Consider the following 23716-nt stretch of genomic DNA (forward strand, 5'->3'; position numbering starts at 1 on the left):
TCAAAAGGCATGTACTCAACAACTAATTGCTTTGGGAAAGAAAACAGTACAGAGGTTTACACCTACAAGAGTTCTAAACTAATTGTAGGGCAAGCAACACTCAGCCCTGATTTGCAACAGGCCTAGGTTTATTAAAAAGCTCCAGAAGCTCTTCTGTTCTGCACCACACAACACACACAGAATGAAAACTTAAGCCTGGGCAGGATATTTCAGGCCAAAATCTTTAATTAGAAGAACAAATTAGGAAACCCAAGTGTTGAGGATAAGCCTTTGCTATCACTTCTGCATGCTGCACATGCATTAACCAGGCTTTACATGAGGGATTAAGCATCACATGTGCCACCTATGAACTCATAACCACTCTGTAATGTGTTTGCTAGTGGGAAAAATAATATGAAGCATTTACAGGAGCTTATTAAACATCACTTTAAATACAGGAGAACAAGCACCTTAGTGAGGTTTAAAGCTCTACTGGGGACTGACCCTACTATCCCCAAGGAAATAACTAATGTAATACTAGAAACTGTAATGTAATACGTAAGAAATATGTAGTTCAAATATTATTTTCTCTTTAAAACCACACTGACACTCCTCCAAATGACTAAAATAGGTCACAACATCTTCATCAGAAAAGGTACATATCTTCCTAAGGCAATATTCTTTATTAAATCAGTAGTTAAATTTTTAAGAGATGTGTGTAGAAGCAACGTAATTGTTTGTTATTTATAAAGACAGCAAAGGTTCTGCAGACTGAAAGAGATGCTTGCCATAATGAAGAGAGGTGAGAAAGACTCTGAATAAGACAGATGTACATTTAAAAATAAATAATGCTGTGGATGATGGAGGCCCTTGTGCAACCTCATCAGGGTGGATGAATTCAGGACTTGTCTGCATGGATATTTTCCACAATTTATTTTGAGCAGACAGTAATGAATTTTTATCTCAATGCAATATAATAAGAGCTTTCTTACAATGTTAAACTCTATATTAAAAGATGTATGCTTAAGACCTGCAAAAGGAATGACTGTTTTACACCATTTTTAGCCTATGACAAAAGTTGCTGACCACAGAACAGAAATGTTTCACATTATGCAGGGTGGATAAAGGCATAAAAGCTGACAATTTACCTGCCATTCATTTCAAAATAATATGTTTAGAAAAAATATTTACAAGCACATAAATGTCTACTGCATTTTTGCACTAAATAGGGCACAACTTCAGCTACAAGGAAAACAAACCAAACATCCAAAAAAAAACCCTTTACAGACCTTCTTCTAAAATAAAACTTATTTATTTTGTCTTACCCAATTATGAGGGAAATAAAGACTTTTATGGCTTTTGTTCCCATTCAATCCCAATTATCAACTGTGCAGCAGCTGGTCAGCAGCCCTGATGAAACTAAAGCATCCACAGCAGCAGGACCACTTCTATGTTATGCCATACATACTGCAAAGAAGGCTGTTTACTCAGCCAGTGGGTTAAAATGAAGCAGCACAAGGAATTTCAAGCATAAAGTATCCCTAGGGAAAAATCACCAATTGAAAATCTCCAGGTGGTTTCTCTGTTAGCAGTTTACTGACAGGGGTGGCAAGTGAGAGACAGTGCTGTCCCACAAGTACCCTCCTACACTAAGAAGCAGAACCCACCATGGGTCAGTAGGAAAAATGCAGAGCAAGCCCAAAGTGACCCTGAGGCTGTGACAAAGAGCTGACAGCTCCACAGTCCCTCTGCTGTTTTTGCTAGAGGTGTATTTATGCAGTTTATAACATACTTCCAGAAGCCTAAGATCAGCCTTATGCTACATTCTTCCTCCTGGGCTGCAAAAGGCTGTGTCAGAAGCCATGCCTGCTTATTTAGGGGTTTTATATAACTGCCCTTGACAGGCACATGAACAGTGTGTCAGGACACATGATGCCTTCCCAAAACAGCCCTCACCACTTGACCTCACCTGGACAACAGCACGAGTGGAAAACTGCAAAAAGAAAACACCAGCTGGAAATCTCAGATCCAAAGGACCTACAGCAGTTCAAGGCACAGTAAACCTGGACCAAGTTTATCCATAACACATATTGCTCAAGAAATTAAGAAAACTGGAAGAGTCACTATGTAACAGCCTGTTGGCAAACAAATTAAATGCATTAACAGGTTCTCATAAGGAAAATGTCTCTGTCCTTCTCATGCTTAACAATGTGGTTTTAATTGTTCCCTTCAAGAGCACCAGGAGACCCCTCCATGAGACACTCTTACTGTCTGCTTCTGGAGGGAGTCACAACCCAGCAAAAAAGACTCAAGGAAACGTCAAATTTCATTTTCACTTAAATAGGGGTCAGCACACATGCAGACTAGGCCTGCAGTAAATACTCCCTGCAACAGTGAGGAAGTTCAGCAGAGGACTGAAGGCACACAGGCAAGTTCAGACACAGCTCTGTCACCCAGCCATGAGGGATGGTCCTGGCTACAGGACAACAGCCAGGGATTGTGCAGCGAAATCAAATCAGACATTTCACAGAATCACACAATGGTTAGGGTCAGAACACGCCTGTTTAGCGAGGTCTATAAACCAGAAGCTGGCACCCCTACAAACACAGCCCACAGACAAACCAAAGGTTCTCCACCACCCCACACACTGCAGATGAGCAAGCAGGGGTGCCTATCCACAGCTGGGAATTTGCACAAAAAAACAAATGAAAGGGGAAAAAAGCAAGGGAAACCTTCCACAAGGCAAATGAAGGTCATAATATAAGAGGAAATGCTAGATAAAGGCAGCAGTGTACCTTAAGGAAATGAAAATGCAGTGCTGTAAACCAGTATCACTGCTGTAATAAGCTCAGTTATTGCTGTAGTTGGCCTTGAACAGCAGCCAATGACATTTTAATAAATCGATCAATTGTTACCTGGTTGTGCAAGGATTTCCACCTGACACAGAATACTAGCTTGTAGCATCAAACACATTTTTTAACAATTCCAATGCAACTTTTTACCTTTCAGAGCAGCAATTCAACATGCTAAGATTAAGGAGAATGTTACCTCTCTGCTGGGGGTGGCAGAACACTTCAGTGACAGCTGTGTCCCATAAACTGAGCTAAAATCTTCATCTCACAAAACACTTCAAGAAGACAGTTAAAATAAACACAGAAAAACAGAAGCCTTGAAAGCAGGCATTTTGCAGACCATATTTTGAAAAAAAAAAAGTTTCTATTAATACCTTGTTTGAACTGTTCTAACTTAATTCTTTCCATCATCTGTTACTACTTTGCACGTCACCAATCTTTAATCTTTCATTTTCCTTACAAAAGCCAGGCTGCCTGCTCTCAGGGTTGACCAAGTAGTGAAATTCATGGACAGAGGACAAATTTACTGCTTCAGAGAGCTATCTTTAGAGACTCGAGCCTTCAGTGCACTGAAGTTCAGCCAAGTCCTTCCTGAAGCATTTTTTAAAAATCACATCTATTGCCTCATTGAACAAAAGAAAACAACCTGGTTTTTCTCTTTTAATCTACGTCTTTAACTTTGTCCTTATACTAAGCTTCACTTATCTTAGAAATGGCAAATGTGCCAGCCTGTGGAGATGGACTATTGAACCACAAAACACTACATTCTAAAAGGTAAGAACCAATGTTATTCTAAATGCACACTCTGTATACTGGCTGCTTAAAACAGAGCAAGACAACAAAATGAACCACTGATGTGAAACCCCTGAAAAATATCCCTGATGAGCTAAGAGTGCCTCTAAAGTTGAATGAAAACAAATTTAATTAGCTCAGTTGTTTCATGATGCCCAAAAGGACTTTGAAAGTTTTTCAGATGAAAATGGAACCTATTTATACAGAAATTAAATACTAAATTTAAAAGACAGAAAGGAAACATTTCACATCAGATATACAGAAGTGGATGACAAATTCTGAATACCTAAAATCAATCCAGCTTGTCCCTCTGCAGTACTTCAGAAGGATGCCACAACTTTAATGAGATCTATACTGACCAGAGAAGGCAAAAATCAAATCAAGACCTAAGGCGCACATTCCATGCACTTTATACACCAGACACTAACTCCAGGGAGTAGCCCTTGTTTGAATAAGGCAGTATAAGGAAAAAGATCTATTATCCCCACCAGCAATCCTTCTTGTTCTAGTTTCATCATTTTCCTTTCTAGGAGCAGAGGCTTTTTTAAAATATTTAATATATTTTAATATTTTCTTAATATATTCCATCTTAACAACCACTATCCTCTATGTGTCTCTGCCACCTGACAAGCACCATGGCCCACTCCATAGGACACCACACTTGGCATAAACCAAACAGATCTTTGTCACAAATATATGTGTAAGGTAATTTTCCTCTAGCTAAAATACTCAAAAAAGAAGCATCCTTGAATATAAATATAAGACACAAAAAAACCACAATGTTTGTTGGATAGATTTTTGAAGTAAAACATTGAGCCTTGCACAACTGAAATTATAACAAAAGAGAACAACACAAAAACACAAAATGTTCCTCATTTTATTCAAGTACAATCAACTGCCAAAAGCAAGAAATCTAACAAATCCATCCAAAGCAATCTGGTCGTTTTTACAGATAACCTTCACACAAGAATCAAGGCTCCTTCCTCAAAGCAATAAACGTAGATTAAAGCATCTGGGGCTATGGGTAGGAGAGATCACTTTGCAGCTAAAATGGAGGTACCTTACCAAAACAAAGGAATGAATGGTACCAAGGGAAATCTAAAGAAAATCAGAGAACGGCAGCACAAAAAATTTTGCTGAGCAGCACAATGTAAGAGACTTTAAACCTTTAATTACTAAACCCTGAAGAAGGAAAGACATGAATAGCTGCTTCAAGATACACCAATTTCACCAGGAGAGGATAGAAACAATTTTCCATTACCATTCTAATAATGGAAAAATGCCCAAGGGAATGAAACCCAGAATGCAGAGGAAAGCAAATGTTTCAAACAGGGTTTGTGGAATAAGCTGCAGAGAGCCAACACTCACACTGTTCTCTCCAGCAGGCTCTGCTGAGCCGTCCCCTCCACAGAGCACTCATGGAAAAAAAGAGCATGGGAGACAAAAAGAACTGCCCAGCCATACAGATAAGGAAAAATCAGTCAGTAAAAAAAAAAAGAAAATGAAGACTGGAACATGGAAGCCCCTTCTGAAGCTGCTGGGACGTGCCTGCACAGATGGGAAATTGGAGACTGATGTTCCAGAGGCTTTTTGCTGCCCTGAAGGAACACTTGCATCTGTGGTCTTCTGCTGCTGGAGATGACCATGAATACACTCAGAGTTCAAAACAATGTCAAAAACACTGTGGGTGGTTTAGTTGGTCTGGGGTTTGTTTGTTTAAAAATTTCCAAATAACCGGCCACAAGAAGGAACCTGAGTTCTTTGTGCTCATTCCAGCAGCATGGTCAGTTACCAAATTGTATATTGGTAATATATTGGTATATATTCACCTCTCCCTGAAGGTGAGTGCCTCCTGCAGCAGTGCCCAAACACAGCCCCTCTGGGTCAACAACTCCCCAGAAACACTTGTGCAAGGAACCCATGCCAAAGGGAAATATAAATACCATCTTAACACCCCAGATTCATAGCCCCAAGGCACAGCCTACCCAATTCTATCAACACCACTTAATTTCTCAAGATGACTCAGAAGATATGGGGACAAACAATAAGCCAAAGGCAAAACAGATTAGCAGGTTTGTGCCACAGACAAAGAATGAAGAGTAGCTATAAAAAGGGCACTGTTTGCACACAACATTTTATAAGTATTTATAGGAAACAATTGCTACAAACGCACAACAAGCACACCTCTATCCAGGAAGGAGCTGGGGACTATAAAAAAACCAAAACCCCACACCCAAAACCCCCAAGTGCATTACTGGAGACTGAACACTGCTCCTTCCTCGCTGCTGCCAAGGCAGATGCAGAAAGGAGTTTGTGCCAGCCCACTCTGGCTCTGACACACCCGTGCTCACAGGGACACGGGACACATTGGCTCCAGCTCACTTCTTCACCCCTAACAAGAAGAGCTTTTTTCGAAAACCGAGTGACAGAAGTAAAGATCTGGGAAGCCTGTTGAGTCCTCACACTTTTCTTTTGCTCTATATTCTATGCAATATAAATACTTTTATTGAAGGGCAGAAAACAACAACTCACAGTAAAACTTACACAAGTTCAGGTAAGTTCAGGAGCCCCCCAGGTTCACTTTTGGCAGTGGTCCCTTAGCAGTGCAGTGACACTACCCAGGCAACACTACAGCCCAATAACCACTAATGCACAAAAGCCAATGGGACTGTCTACCTATTTAATATATAAAACACTTCTTTATAGATGTCAGGGAAAAAACATTTATTTTGAGGAAAGCAGTACTTCATGAACTGATTTAGTCAGGGAAAACTAAACAAAATTAGAACATAGTTAGAAATAAATGAACAAATAAATTTGAACTTAACTGTCCAAAATTATGAGAGGAAAAAAGACGATTAATTATTTTGTTTCCACTGTAATTTATTATTTCTACATATCAAGAATTTAATATCGTTATCTTGCTATTAAGATTCTTCCATTTTCTTTAGAGTAGTAGATTCCATACCCAAATATGGTATATATTTCTCCAATCCTCGTTCTTCTTTAAAATAATAATAATAGTAAGTACCTGATGAGAAGAGTGAGTTCAAGTAAGCCTCAGGATGCACAGGCAGCCCATTACACAGCCTGTTATCACCCAGCATTAAACTCATTTTTGAACACAGAGGAGGAAAGGAGGATTAGTTACATGAATAACCCTTATGGAAGGGGAAAATAATTGGATTGCAAAACACAGAATAAGGTTTGCCTTACAAGAACAAATATAATGTTTATATACTTAACTGCACTTTATGCTGAGGCACAGGAAGCCATAAAGTATCATTAAAAGTATTTGGATATTCAAAGAAGAAGGCTGAGTGCTTTGAAGAATCCCCCTGGTCTACAAGGTGGGATGCTGGCACAGTGGTTGGTTCATGTTGATTTCTCTTCACAATCCAGCATTTTAAACAAAAACCATCCTACTTAGACTGAAGACTTAGTGAAGATGTTGTGAAACTCAGCTAAAATAGATGTATCTCCACATCAGGAGTACTTAGGTGACTCAATATACTTGGAGGCCTAAGACAAATAAAATGTCAATATTCACAGACTGAGACTTTGTCAGCAGACACCAAGGTCCAACACAAAGCTGCTGTGCAAGGCTACAACTCTTCCACAGAGCAGGCAGGGAAAATAATTTCTTGAGACACAAGAAACAAAAAATGGCACATTAATGGTATGTACACCAGAAGCTCAAATAACTCATGCCTGATGATGCAGGAAACATGAAGCTTCCTGGGGAAGCAAGTACAGATTTTAGTCCCAGGGCTAAAAAACAGCAATGAGCAAGTACTACATGTTTATTTGGTCTCACTTGGTAGTGGAGAAGCTCAGTTCATTAATTTCAAAATCAATCTTCCATCTACACATGCTCCTGCATTAAATCTAGGTCTAAGATGGTGGCCAAAGAAGACTACAGTATAATTTGTTACTAGATATAATTGTTACTAGACATAAAAGAAAGCATAGATTTAGTGCTGGGCTAAAAATTCCAGTCACACAACCTTAGAAGCCCATGGTACATCCACCCAAATCTTTAAACTGCTTTGTTATTGGTGTTTGTGCCATGGCTAGTGCTTTTCATCTGGGAAAAGGCTTGTAGAGCTGGCAGTAATTGAGGTGGAGATCCCTACTGACACAATGCGTAATCCCAGAACAAATTCAATCATGAAACTGCATTACCGAAATGGATAAATTACAATAATAAAAGCAGGTGTGACAGTAGGAGAGGAACTGTAGGAAGTATCTTCCCCATATAAGAAATACTGCATCTAATAGTTTGATTTATTTTCTGCAAGTTTAATTATGTCAGAAAGAAATACTCGCACTGTAAAATACTATCAAATAAACTCTATAGGATAAATAAAAAAGTTTCCTTACTGAGAAAGTTAATTATTCAACAAGAGTCAGTGTCAGATATACCAACCTTGCAAAATAAAAATGCATTACATACCCACACTGCTATGTATTTTACACACATAAAAAATCCAACAAAAAAAATCAAAGATACAGTAAGTGTACTTCTGAGGACACTGCTTTGATGTGCATCTGTGTTATGTAAGCAAAGGATTCATCCCTGAACAAAAAGAAATGATGCTAAATGTCACCCAAGAACAAATCACACAGACAGCAGCCCATAATGCCCCACTCCCAATCACCTTGTCTGCATTTCACTGCACCAATCAGTGTAAAAGCAAAAAAAACAATTTGTGTGGTGTCTTGTCAGACTTTGAAATCACATCTCACAGTCCTTCCAGTACAATAAAGAGCACACAGAGATGCAGTAATTTGCTGGAGTCCATCTCCTCCTACACTGTACACAAAAAAATCTTGAAGGCAACTCCTAACACTGTTTAAATTAGAGAAAATGTATGTAGAGGAAAAGCTGGAGAAAAGATGTTGGGCGGAATCTTTAAAGAAACATAATACTGACTATGCTTCAAAATTACAACAAACCCCCAAGGAAAAGGGAGCATATCACTGCCTGAGAGATTTAAAAACCTGAACTGGAGGAGAAGTTTGGGAGGAAAAACCCAACACCAAAACCCCCTTTTTATTAGCAGTTCTTGCCAAAACACCAATAATTAGGCTGTAAATCATATAATGCAAAAACATGCAAGGTAGAAAATTAGTGGGTAATAATATTTTCTACAAACGTCATTCTGATCTCTCATCCTTTGAGATAAAATTCAGCCCTCAGAGGCAGTCAACCATTCCTCACGCCAACTGTTCCCCATGTCAACAATCCCACCTTTTAAGAAAAAAAACCCAAATTGCAGTCTCAGACCCTGAATTTTTCTTAAAATATATCCATCGTTGATTAGGGAGGAGAAAGAAAAATGAAAGGAAAAAAAAACCAAATCAGATGAAGACTCCTTCTGCTTCCAAGAACAAAGCTGAGAAGGAAAGCTAGTTTGAGTTCCTGCAGTGAATCCCCTTAAAGCTAAAACCTGAAGTCCATACCTTCTAAAGAAGGTGAAGGTCCAGGCTTCCCTCAGCCAGCTATTAATGTGAACAAGCTTCTGGAGTGAGAGGTTATGCAATCACTACAATAAACCAGTCAAGACCTCCCAGCAAGATCTAAAGCAGTGCCATATGGTAAGTAACAGGGGACTTGCTTTTGCATTATTACTTCCAAGAACACTTAGAAGCATTTGTTCAGATCTTAATGGAATTTATGATAGCTTTTGTCCTCCTCAGGAATCACTGCTTATTTTTATCTATCAGAAAGGCAACTGCTGAGAGAACATTATGTACTAGAGTCGTAATATTTTCAGAAGAGCAAACATTTTTCAAGATCTCAGTACTTCTTTAGTCTCAGGCATGCTGTCAACAAAGTAGGGCAGAAATTTGCTGTGCTAGAGAAGTAGCACTCCTCATTCTTCTCACCTGCAGTGCAACAGCAGTGACACTAAGAAATCACAAGGAAAAATTCCAATTCAGGAGACATTTCCAAGGCAAGTAAGAGAAGCCACAATTACCAACCACCATTTGCAGTTAATGTACATCTTAAAAACATCAACGTCACAGGCCCAAATTAGCACCATATTAAAGAGATCACATAATCACACAACAGTAAAGTATCATTTGTTTATATATCATGATCTTCCAAAATCAATACACAACCAAGGAAGACACTTTAAAAATATCAAAATTAAACAGAAAAATAAAAGCATGTTCAGAATGCAGAAGTTTGCTTCAAATTTTAAGAAAGACATAGCATTTGTTGAAATTATTTTTTAAAAAAACAATATAGCTAATACAGAAGATTCGACTTGCATATTGCATTGATCTACAGCCTAGCCCTATAAAAACTGTATTTACAGAAAACATAGCTAGGACAAATGTCACAGATGTTTTCCTCCTACACCTCAGTCACCTTATTAAAACGAAACCTCAGTGCAAAATTCAAACCCAGTGTAATAAGCATAGCTAATTTATTTTTTGAAGAACACTAATTAATCCCAAAGGTCTATCAAGGCATAGTAGAAGCCCATACAGGGTTAGGAAAAGCAAGAAGCTTTGAGCTTGCCTATGCTGCATGCTCTTCATATACCAAAGTTGATCAGGAAAAAAAGTGGAATGAAAGCCCAACAAGGAAAAAACCTCACACCCAAGAAAATAGAAGTTACATTAGCACTGCATGTCTTCTATTTTTTTATTCTTCTTTATAAAAAAAAAGCTGTATAATCTCAATACTGCTGCATTTAATTGTACAATAATTCCCACCTGACCAGTAAAGTAGATAAAAATATAACCTCCCTCTAAATTAAGGCAGAAAATCCATGAAAGTACCAAACTTCCCTGCAGGGCAATGTGCCAGAAAACAGATCCAAGTGTTTGGATTTCCTCCCGACAGTGTGGATGCCTAACCCCAGAGGAAGAGCCTCTGCCCGTGATTCCCCCACAGGACAGCTGTGTTTGCAGGTCCCCAAGACGAGGGAAGAGATCAGAATCTTGACTCCATATTTCAGAAGGCTGATTTATTATTTTATTATCTATATTAAAAGAAAATTATATACTAAAACTATACTAAAGAAAGAGAAAGGAGACATCATGAAGCTAGCAAAGAAAGGAATGAATAATAGAATCTTGCAACTGTTCACAGCCTCAAAACAGCTGGACCTGTGATTGGTCATTAATTAAAAACAACCACATGAGACCAATCAATGATGCAACCTTGATAGTTGGTAAACCATCTCCAGACCACATTGCACAGCCGTCAGATAGTTATTGTTTACATGTCATTTTTGAGGCCTCTCAGCTTCTTAGGACAAAAAAATGCTAGCAAAAGGATTTTCATAAAATAGTCAGTGACAGACAGCAGCACGCACACACAGCAGGTGGAACGTGCTGGGCAGCATCCCTCCCCACCCACCTGCACAGCCTGAGTGCTGCTGGAAGGGACAAAGGGACACACTGGGGATGGCCCTGAGGGGTGTAACCAGCCTGGCCTGTCTTTGGCAGCACGCCCTGCCAAGTCATCTCACATGTCGGTGTTTATGGCTTGAACAGAGCTGAGGGCAGAGGCACAACTCCTCCCTTCCCCACTGCGCCCCAGGCAGGCCCTGCTGCTGAGGGCTCACCAGGTGTGCAGTGCCTGCCCATGACCAGGCACCTCCTGGGAGATCAGAGCTCTGCAGGTGACAAACAGAGCCCAAAGCACAGTGCAGGCCCTCCCAGCCAGGCTGGGCAGGAGCCATGCCCAGTGGGCAGCCCATGGGCTGGGCACTCCAGCTGCCTGCCCACATCTGTGCCACACACACAACCTCCACAAGCCCTCCAAACCCACATAAAAGCCACCTTCTAGAAAACTGCCTTCAGCAACCTTTATTTTACAAACTGTAAAGTAACAAAGGGGTTTCTTGGTGTCACAGCTCTCCCAGGTCCTGCTGGTTGATGGCACACCTGGCAGACATCATGCACCAACATGAAGGGCAGGCTGTCACCAGCTAGAATACAGACAAGCCCTGCTATGGCTAAATTATGTCCAAGAGGCTGTATGATGCACAACTTCCCATCCATTATCATCAGAGCAGCAACAAACAGGACAGAAAAAGAGCAGAACACAGCCAGCTCCTCTGGCAGAGTGGGGAAAAACAGTGGTTGAATAAAAGGGCTAGATGGAGAAAACTACTAATTTGGTTTCAAATTGATCATTGATTATTTAGTGGAAAAAAAGACTATAAACAAAAATATCATTTACCACTCTGGCAATCATTAAGTTTACCAGTCAGAGGAGTATGTGAGGAAGCTCAGAGCCCAAGAACCACTAACAAGTATTTTGATGAGCATTAAACTCTTAAGAAAATAAATTTAGGTGAAAATTGCACAGATACAGTGGGACGTATTATTAAAGCCATAATAAAATCTAATCAGGAAACACTGATAAATACATTTAGATAAAACTTACATTTACCTGTGAGGATCATTAACCTTGAACATTTTATTTATTGTGGTGATTCCTCTAAGTGTTTGTATTGGGTTTGTATGGCTGGGTTTAGGCAGCGGGTGTGGAACAGTGGTGGATTCTGTGAGGAGTTGCTAGAAACTTCCTCCACGTCCAAGGGAGCAAACCCCAGTTGGCTCCAACATGGACATGGTGCTGGACAAGGCCACCGGGATGCAGAGATGCACCTGCAGCCCACAGAGGAGACCCACACCAGAGCAGGGGGATGCCTGAGAGGAGCTCTGACCCCGTGGGGAGCTCCTGGCAGGGACCTGCAGAACATGGAGAGCACAGCCCACACTGGAGCAGGTTTCCTGGTGGGACTTGTGACCCCATGGGGGATTCATGCTAGAGCAGCCTGCCCTTGAAGGACTGCACCCTGTGCAAGAGGGACCTGCACTGCAGCAGTTTGTGGGACTCATGCTGGAAAAGTTCATGGGGAGCTCTCTCCTCTGGGAGGGACCCCAGGCTGGAGCAGAGCAAGGGCTCCTCTCCCTGAGCAGCCTGAGAAATGTGTGATGAGCTGACCACAGCCCCCATTCCCATCTCCCTGTGCCACTGGGGGAGACAGCAGAGCTGGGAAGGAGGGAGGGGAGGGGGGGAGGTGTTCTTAAGGTCCGTTTTTACTTCTCATTATCCTGCTAAGATTTTGTTAATAGTACATTCAATTAATATCTCGAATTCTAGCCTGTTTTGCCCATGACAGTATTGGTGAGTGACCTCTCTCTGTCCTTATCTCAACCAATGAACCCTTTGTTATATTTTCTCTCCCCAGTCCAGCTGCAGAGGGGAGTGACAGAGAGACTTTGGTGGGTGTCTGGCTTCCAGCCAGGGTCAACTCACTACAGTCTTCAAATTGAAGTTGAATGCCTTGATACTTTAAGAGTAAACACTTGCATCGGTTTAAGTTGGCTATACAAACGAACAAAAAAAAAAAAAAGGAACATATGAGAATACTTGCTTGGATTTGCCCAGTACTGAAATAAATAATTTTATCTGAGCAATATAAAACTCTCTGGACTCACCCGAAACAGTGTTTCCACAAAATCTGTCTCCATCCAATACTGCAAACTTAGAAGTACTTTTCTGAATTATAATTTTAACTGCAGACTGGAGAAGTGTACCCAAGGACAACATAGATATTTTTGACCTCTCAGCTGATGGGGAGACTTCCTACAATCTCAAAACATCTGAACCTGCTACATACACAGCATGGGATGCCTGAAGGAAAAGTGTCTCAAAATATTTCAACCATTTGCACAGCGTTGGTGAATCACTGAAGCATCTTCATGTCAAACCTCTTGGAGGAAAGACCAAGCAGGGGTGGCTTCAAGATTTCAGAAATACAACAGCAAGGCAGCAATGGGACATTTTTAGTTTTCTTCCCATGTATTTGCCACTGACCAATTTCACTGTGCCACATGGTTCAAAACCTCATTTCTTAAGGCAGGAATTCAGAAACTAATTTAAAAAAAAAATCAAGTCATGGGTATAAACCATCCTTTATACTGTAAATTCAAATTGATGTTTTATTTTATTTGTAGAAACGGGGCACATGCCTCACTGCCAATACAGGGGCACAGCCACTGACATCCCTGACACAAGTAACAACCTGTTTAATCACCCAATATTTATCTGCAGGCTGTCTGAAAACTTTTGCAAACATATTAGTAGCACAGTTCTGTTTCAGTTAAAGGCCAAAGGAGCAAGCATGGGTGGTAAATTTTTCTCAGTAATTTTTGTTTCTTCCTGGTAAATTAACGTCAATCTAATCTCCATTGAACATAACACCCCTTAAGAGCCCTTGCCTGCTCAGACTGATACAAATAGGAAAAAAAATAAGCCATACAGGCTCAGAAAATCTCACATCTTAATTTAAAAGAATGGAAAAAAATTTAAGTATGAACAAAGTAATGGAAAAGACTCTGCATAGAAATGAAATTGCACTGGAATTGCCTTTAGCTAGAACATAATGAAACAGCTGAGCAGCCGCAGGAATGCTGGATTTAGGTACACCTTCAGTGTAACTCACCCATTCTGATACTGTTAAGAGAAATAAGACACCGAATATAGACACTGAGGATAAAAAACCCCTTCATTAACCTAGTCCATAACTGCCCCATATGTGTAGATGTCCTATGAACCAAGGCACTATACAAATTCAGGCTATTCACAAGAAAACACTCCTTATGAATACTTTCTAATCCTGTTTTTATTTCACCATCTTTCTATGGTGGTATCTTAGTCTTTCCCAAGCCCTAAAAACATCAGCTTCTGAATAATATGTGAATAACAGACTAGACTGCAGAAGTTGTAGGGAAAAAACATTAACTGACAGTAAGAAAACTGGCACCTTACTTTACCTTTGCACATTTTCCAAACTGCAAACTCCCAGCCCAACAAATCCCTTAAGATCTGAGCTCTACAGCTTTGAGGGCAGGAATTATATGACAGCTTTTAATAAATGTTAAAAATGTAAGCTAATTAAGAACTAAGCTCTTTTTAAAAAGAAGTCTCCAAAACTTTTTTTTTTTAAGTTTTTTTTTATTTCCAGAGCCAAGGAGAAAGGAAAGCTGGGGAACTGCAGGGAGTATTTTGATTTCCTACACACTACCATCCACATTAGCAACTGTAAGGCACAAGACTCCCTATCACACTGCATCTACACACCCAAACCAATTCTCTCCTGCTCTCCTAACAGACAGATTTTCTGAATGTATCAAAAATATTCTGAAGCCAACACTTAAAATAAACATCCACCACACGCAAAAGGAATTGCTATGTTGATGTGGCTCCTTTCATCCTGGCTTGAAACCATGCTGAGATCCAATGATAACAAGAAACACAGAGGGCAGAGTTGGTCACTGCTCTCTGCTGCAATTTTGACATCTGTTTCACAGCTCCTGGAAAGCCCATTTCCATTAATCTATGAGAAAAGACAGGAGATAAAATTCCCAGGCTGCAGAGGGCATTAGCAGACTTTCCTAGCTGACTGTACATTAAGAGAACTTTAACAGCCAAATTACGTTTCTGTGAATGGACGGAAGACGCTGTAATTCTATTCCTCCTTTTGTCTTAATGGAGTTATTTATGTTGCAATCTTGAGGGCAGACCACTTACCAAAGACATTGCCAGCCACCTGCCTGACACACAAAAAGAGAGACTAAGAACAGAAGGGGACATCCTGGTCCCATTCAGCAGAAGCTGGGCTGTGCTTTCCTGACTTAGCCTGCAAATTATCATTTTTAACAGTTTACACACATTGCTCCTGCTGCACACTAACATTTAGGCAAATTCTACCAAACAACCCAGAGATTAGTTTATCAAATCTAGGTAAAGTAAGGGACCTGACTGAAAGCCTCATCACAGAGAGAGTGGAAAAGCTTAGCTTTTGTCATATTTATGCCTTCTAAAAATAAGAACAAAAATGTGTTTTCCATTCAATATTATTAAAACCTAAACATAACAAGTTGCTTCACAGTTGAACACTTCCTCCAGATTAGTATCCTAAATCAAAGAGGGCTAGAATATTGGTCATGTAAAATTTTCACAGAAATTATATGCACTCAACACAGACATTAAGAATTGAGCTCCTTTAATTTAAACAACTAATTTCAAGCACCTGGCCTTGAAAGCATGAATCTCTTTATTAAAAAATACCAAACAGGCTTCCCTCATACACAAGCAAAAGCAATACTAAAAGCAAATATAAGATCTGACAACAACAGAAGCTGCAGAAAAGAAGGAATGAAACCAGGAGGAAGAGATGGAAGACTGATGGAAAAAACCAAAATCAAACCATTCTTCATATATATGTAACATGTTTTCTGCTTTCTTCTAGGATACTAACACTCTGTATTTGCCACCGAGGAACAAAAAGAAAGATGTCACTAAGGAGCATCTACCCCTGATATAAGCTCGAGTTATTAACCCCAAAGACTAAGTTTACTGAAGTAAATGTTAGGAAAGTACCTTCAAGCTTGAAGAACAGTTTGTGATATTAAAGTATGTTAGCACTCAGTTAGCAACCTAAATACAGAAATACAGTGGCTCAGTGGTTTGAAAGGGAAAAATTATTGGAAGTAGCTCCTCTGAATTAACCTAATAATCAAAAAACACAACGTTATTGATCCATATGGTGGGAGCTGTGTGGGTTGGAAGGTATTTGAGAGTTTACTTTGAAGTCTAAAATAAAATGAGCATGGTCTTGGCACAAGTCAAAAGCCCAAATCCACACATGACCAAAACTCCTCTCATTTAATCTGGATCTGCTGATTTCTCAGTAGGACATGTGAGAAGAAACTGTGTTTCTCTGAACAAGACTGGCAGTAGGAAAATCAAAGCATTGACAACTTCACAGCACAGCTAAAAGCTGGAGAAGTCTCTGTTTGTGCTAGTTTAAGGAACAGAGAACAACCACCCCATTGCCTGCAGGATGTTCATCATCCAGCACCATAATTAACACCACTTCAGTTAAACTGCATATGGGAAAGCAGCAGGAATTAAGAGTAAATACCAAAACGCCTGTCAAATGGAAAATTATTTTCAACTAGCTATGAAAACTTGTAATTATCTCTGTGACTGTATTTACTGGGATGCGACTCTCTCTTAACAGTCCTTCATTCAATCTCAGACAGATGACAAACAACAAGACTTCAAATTTGTTCTGTTTTCCAACTCAAGATAGGGCAGGAGACATGGACATTTGCATGGATTAATAGAAATCTTTACTTTTCAGACAGGATTTAAACATAACCCTACAAAATACTTCCCATTTGAGTGGAAGAGGAAAGATTTGGAGAATCACACACCTCTTTATTTGCAATCTCCTTTTTACACAGTAAAATCCTCACAGTACATTTCCACAAATATGAAGGAAACCAAGATAAATAGTTCCGTTAACCACACACTTTGTGGTTTAACCACAAAAAATAAAATGCAGTTGGCTCATGGGAGAATGTCTGCATGCAGTGGAGCCAGGCTTGAACCAGAACTAGACCTAAGACTGGTTTAGCTATGACCAAGAAGAAACAGAAGTCTCTGCTTAATGTATTACACAGTGAATTCATCATTCTACATCTGATAGAGGTTTCCACTAGTTAAAATCCACTAAAACATGCTTGTCCATTAAATTATATTATATACAGCCCTCAAGCTACAGGCACACCTCATTGCTTATCAGTAAAATAGATCCTTAGAGATGATGTAAGGTTAAGTCCTTCACTCCCACCTCCTAGTACAAATGCATTCCTCCTTTGTTTTCAACTTGACCATACTAGAAAACAGTAAATCTTAGTTCATTCATTTCTATTCCTCTGTTTTGTCAAGTACAAAGAAGGAAAAAGGTTCTTGATCCACCATCAACAGTGAATTCAACCAGAGAACGACAAGAGAAAAAATGTAAGCAACATTATATTTTTGTCTTTTTCCTTCAACATCACACTATTGCTGAAATTTTATACAGAAAACAGAGGAGAGAACAAACTTTAAAAAAACTTGTAATGAAAAGACAGCCAGAGCCAAATCAACACTTGGTTTACTTCAACCCAAAAGAAAAGCAAATTTCTACACGTGGAAGAGCAAACACTGGGAAGGGTGACCATTTGCAACAATGGTCAGACATCTGAACAAACGTGCAGGAGCAAGGGAGCTCTCCAGACAAACACTTCAGAAAACATCTTCTCTCTTACAAGACACTATCCCCTACCAACACACAATTAATTGACAACCTCCCACATGTCTCTAACATGCCACTGGCCAGCCATACATCCTTATGATGTTACCAAATGCTAGCCCTAATAGAAGCCCCCAAGACTTGCATCAGCACTGAGCAGTTCTCTAAGAAAAAGGAGAATATTGGTTTGCTCAGGCCATGGCTCCACATTGGATCAGCCAGACACAGAGAGTTTTCTTTCCCATCACAAAGTGTTCAGCCAAGGGGAAGCATGACCAGTAAGTTAAAATATAACAGCACTGATCCTTAAGCACTGAAATTAATAATATTAATTACAAGCCCTGATAGCAAAAATGAAGCTCAAATGCACCAAACTTGAACGAGGGGTTATTTAAGGACAGGAAGAGAAAGAGGAAGCCTATTCAAAGTCACCTAGTAAAATGTGAAGCTAATTTGCAGAAAGAAGATAGGCATTTCTGCAAAGAGAAATGAAGTCAAAATAATTCCTCCCCAGTCATAAAAATATGTACAAAACAAATTCAACAGAAAGTCTGAATTTGGATTCATTTCCTCCCATCCTATGGGAAACAGTTCCCAGCTGCAAATTGCTCATTCTTAAAAATTACAACAACCTTGTCAAATTTAAAGAATAAGCTATGCAGAGTCCTCCACCAGATGACTCCTGAAGTCCAATTACAGAGCACTCCTGTCCTCAGAAGACAGAATGAGGGAAAATACCTTATTATTATTATTAATACTTCAGCCTTCTCAGCATGTGACATACTATATGAATGGTCAATCAAACCATTAAAAATTTTATTGATGTTGCAACTGAAACACTCATGGGTATCTGTTCCTGAAATATCTCAGAACTGAACAAGTATGTATGAAACAAGCTAGCCCCACAAATCAGATGGGAAATTACAGGAACCACGAACTCAGCTGGTGCTTATGTTTAACAATGTATTGATTGTTCTGGGTAAAAAAATTGCAGGTGTTACACAGCTTTGGGAAAGGCCTCTGAAAGCATTTCTAACATATGGAAGACAAAAATATATCAAGAAATGCAAACCAAATTCCTCTTTAGAAAAGGCATATGCTGCTGCTGATTCAGGGGCAAAACATACTAAAGTTTTGGAATCCTTCTGTTTTCACAACTCCCATAAAAGAAAAAAAAACCCACAAACAAACAAACAAGGTTTAAGAGACTCAAACCCAATATCATGTTTTAAGAGTTTTTAATACATTGGTTATTATATCTGCTGTATATTTTAATGGTTAATACCTACTCTTACCTCTAGACAGAACACTGCAATTCCTTGCTATCTGAAAGCTGTATGCCTGTTTGAAACAACTTATTCACCCTCTGGCTGTCAAGACTGCTGTTACACAAAATTAAATACAGCCTCTAGTAGTTATCCATTCACCTTTCTGAAGGGACATAACTGGGTTAGGATTTGTTCTTGCTTTACAAGGACTTTAGAACCTACCCAATCCTCTTATGATAAAGACTCAGATATGGGAAGCCTAAAGTTGGAGCTTTACAGTACCTCCATTTCAAGCTCATTCCCAACTGATTCCCAGAGGGAAGAAGCCATAAGTCAATTTGTAGTGGTAAAAAACCCAGCCTAATTGCCCTTTTCCTGCAACAGTGACACAGTGACTTCACAGACAAAACATAAAGGAGCTTTCAACTGCAAAGTAAGGAAAGACTATCCAATTTCTCTCTTAAAGCATGCCAGAATCCCCATGTAATTATGCCAAGATCTCAAAGCCAGCTCTGATAATTAATATTTCTAGGGACTGAAAAACCCTTAAATTAAATCTCCAAGAAGCAGGACTAACACAGAGGATGCAAATGTGCTGCATTTCTGCTTTGGGGCATGGAATTCTTCATGGAGCTGCAGACTCCAAGCCCACTAACTCATTCATATCATAAAACTCTGGAAACAAATACACAATTTGCAAACACTCCCCCAAGATAAAACCAAAGCACGCTGTACATTTTATGTCCCACAGTACCACTGCTTGATAAACAGCACAGTCATTTCCCAAATGTTATAAAATTTGAGTCCTTCACACATTTCTGAAGTCCAGTATTTACATGGCAGCTTTGTATCGACTGCTCATTTTAAAATTATAGTTTTGTATTGGTTACCTGCTGGTTAACTGGGCTACAGAAAAAAAAAACCAACTGACACAGACTTTTCAGAATGCAAACAAAATATGATCATACCAGAAATTTTGCCTACTATAGGCACATTATGGCAGACAGAGATAAAACCCATGGGGCTCCAGCCTGCCACAGCCCCAGATGATATCAGTGCTCAACTTCAGAGCACACGAGTGGCTTTGAAAGGAGACACTGTGATCTGAGCTGGCAGATTAGAAAGGAAAATTCAAGCCCTTAAAAGGGATTGCATGGTTAAGATAAATGAGCACAGGTGTCACAGGTTTAGCTGGAATTAGCATCAGAATTTGGGACTTCAGAGAACTTAGAATGTTTTGAATCTGTAAATAAATTAATCCAGTGAAGGAAAACAATCTGTCAAAAAATAAATTAATTACCTGGCAGTTATATTTCTGCACTGAAGAAGCAAAAATTAGAACTAGACAAAGCACACACAAACACTCCTTTCCAAGGGATCAATGTGCCCACAGAGAGCAGGGTTAACCCTGAAGCTGTTTTGCTCTCAGCATACTGCAATTCTGTTCTGACTTCAGTTTAGCTAGGAAAGGAACAATGTCTGCCTTACAGCATCCAGCAACAGGCTAAAGCAACCTTAAAACGAGAAGCTCTACTCCTTTGTGATAAAAAAGCAGTTTCCAGTAATTTTGTTAACCAATACAAAACTGGTATTTTAAAAATTTAAATACTAAGGCATACAGATGTGATTTGCTGTTTCCCTGAAAATAACATATCTCAAAATCCCAGGGGAAAAAAAGGCCATTCAATCATATACTTGAAGCCCACTGAATCATTTACTTTCTTCAAAGGGAACAAGAAGATAACCCAGTCAAATCTTTCACACATTTAAACACTGTAACAGAGGTTTTAGAGATGGGGTTCCCGTATCTTGATTTCACAGTGCTGTCCCAGCAAGTTACTTAAACAGAACAATAAGCACAGCAGGTCCTCTCTAACTTTGGTACACAATTCTGACTGTCATTGCTCTGGCTGGCAATCTGAGTTACACTCCTTTCAGGGAGATTTTGGAAACATAATTATCTGAAACTATTTATCTGGAATAAACAGTTATTTATTTTGGAAACATAATTATCTGAAAATGTCTATAAATAATTTATCACATTTATGGTAAAGAAAACCAGCAGATGCATATTTGTAAAAAAAAGTTAATTTGCATGATTAGGCATCAATTGAGCAAGCATCAATTCCTAAATCCAAATTACAATAAAATATCTATTTCTTAGTTTGGATCAGCTTAAGAAACATTAAAACATTAATTAAACATTGTTGGTCTCACTTCCTAGCACATTTACATTTCAAGGTGATGCATCTATTTTCTAAATATTCATCCATGTTAACTTCCTATATGAACCATTTATCAAGCAGTGGTAATACAGAAACAGAGAGGGAGGGACAGAGACACTGCATCTGCTTAGAATCCCTACAGCAATATTTTTGGCCTCTTGCTGTATTTACATGTATCCTTTAGTTCTCAATATCCTGCAGTGTATAAATGACCCAAACTCCCAAACCAATCTCCGTTAAAGAATATTCACATTAATACACAAGTAGGAATATGTAGGGGTTGTCATTGTTACTAGAAGGACTATGCATTTAAAAAAAAACAACTAAGAATGAGCACAGCATCACATAGTGTAATGACCCTATGCATAAGGGCATTTTTCTCACAACACAGAAAAGACAAACTGAAAATACATAAGAGGACTATAAAAGATGACTTGACATGGAAAACACTGGAAGTAAATTAATAGGATTTCAATGGCAACAAGCAGCTTCTGAAAATATATTAATTTCAAAACCAGAATACTTTAACTATGCAGAACAAGGTAGAAGCCAGACCAGGCATCCAGAGAGCTGACAATTCTTTAGTAGTCTATAGGGCTTTCTACAGCAGTCAGAACAAGGTAAGGCAGTCCAGCTAAAAGAGAAAACAAGCAGTGTTCATGAGTAACAGAACCTTTTCTTTTAAGCATGACAATCTATGATGAATACATCAATAATATTTCAAGGGCAATACAATTAAAACTGATATTACATACTAACAGTCAAAGAGATAACTTAGTCTCATCAAAATGACAGAAGAGCAGCTTCACAGAAAAAATGCTTATATAGCTTTGTTAGTAGATACAGCTGAAAGGATCAACACAAACCAGAATTAACAAGATTAACACCTGCTTGCAATTAATTTCAATTGCAATTAATTTGCAATTTAATTAATTAATTTCTTTAACTAGAGCAACTTTCTTCCCCTCCTTAATGACAAAGTTAAAACAGAGAGAAGAACTGAGAGTCTTGCCAAAGCAAAGACTTCAATTTTGTTAAATCTAAAAGCCTTCTGCTGCCTTTCCATCTGCCTCATTGGAATTTCAATGCCCATCACTGAACAATTTCTAGTTAAAAAAACAATAACAGGACTACTGCCAATAGTGGACTCTGGCTGTTCATCCATCAATTAAATACAGCCACTTCCAGGCAGAAACACAACATGTGCTGCTGTACCTTGTCCCCAACACAGCTGCCAGTGCTGCACACATGTAATGAAAGCAAGATAGAGAATCCAGAGAACAGCCCTGGGCAGGACACTGTTAAAATGCCCATTTTCCAAATAAAACCCCATGTCACACTGTACACCTGCACTGGAGGTACTGATCAGCTGGTTGTCTCTTATTTTTAGATACAAGAAATGGCAAAAAGCCAAATGGTTGGTTATTACATGTAGGAAACAAACAGAAGTGAGCATCTGAGAATCAGTCAAGTCACAGGCAGTGACTACAAATAGATAACAGCAAAAAATAACAGATCACAGAATAACGTCACCTTCTGTCTATTTACTTTTATAGACAGACTTCTCAAGCATCAGACAATGTAGAGACTTTCTTGGAATTTTAGTAAGGACTGGAAACAGCTTGAAAATGATGACAGAACAGATGAAAAATGGACAAGACTTCAAACTTCAGAAAATTAACTGATATGGGGCAGTTTGAAAATACTGATACCTACATTTTATAGGTTTTATCTGACGGGTTCTTCATTAAGCTTCAAATCAAGACATGCCAACAGACATGTACAAAAGTTACATCTTTCGTATTTAACTGAACCAAAATTGCCAAGGTAAAATTGTTTTCTTAATCAGTGTTCTGGATAAGCTTTAGATAAAATCCATAAAAATTATGGTGTAGAATGTCACCTGTTGACTATTGTAAAGTGAACATTCTGAACACTAATCTGTGAAATACAATCTTTCAGGAGTTTTTTCTATTCATTGGAAATGAAGGGGAACTGAAACAGTAACACCACAAATGCATGAGCACTTGCCTGTGGTTTCAAATTGCAATATTGCTTCCTCCTTGAGTATCTGTCCTGTGAAAAAGTGCAGTATGGAATTTGGGGAAGGGGGGGATAGAATTTTTTCCCCTTAATCTGCTGTTTAAGGCATCATCAGACTTGAGATACACAACTTGGTGGCTAGTCCTCAACTTTAGTTTAGCCTCCGACTTTTGCTTACCTTTCAGGTATGTAATTCTTGCTATTACTAAAGATGCCCATGTAATCAAGGGCAGTATATTCTGGTAAGCACCTTTTCTAGAAGAAAACACTTCCTTTTATCCAGAAGCAATGTATTTCCCAATATAAAACCAGCTTTCTTTTCAGTGTGTGCTAACAATGCTCCCCAATACACAGAGCAGCAAAACTGTAACTGTTAACTCAAGTTTGATGTTGCCAGTTTCTTTTCCCCTTCACACACTGCTTAGGCAAGG

General features: G+C 39.1%; 1 protein-coding gene across 4 annotated transcripts in view; it reads right to left on the reverse strand.

Moving 5' to 3' along the window:
• The window catches only part of CCNY (cyclin Y), a 120623-nt gene that overhangs the window by 80552 nt on the left and 16355 nt on the right, over window positions 1–23716 (reverse strand). The gene's annotated exons all lie outside the window — the stretch shown is intronic.

This window comes from Ammospiza caudacuta, chromosome 1 (assembly GCF_027887145.1).
Source record: "Ammospiza caudacuta isolate bAmmCau1 chromosome 1, bAmmCau1.pri, whole genome shotgun sequence".
In the NCBI taxonomy this organism is placed as follows: Eukaryota; Metazoa; Chordata; class Aves; order Passeriformes; family Passerellidae; genus Ammospiza; species Ammospiza caudacuta.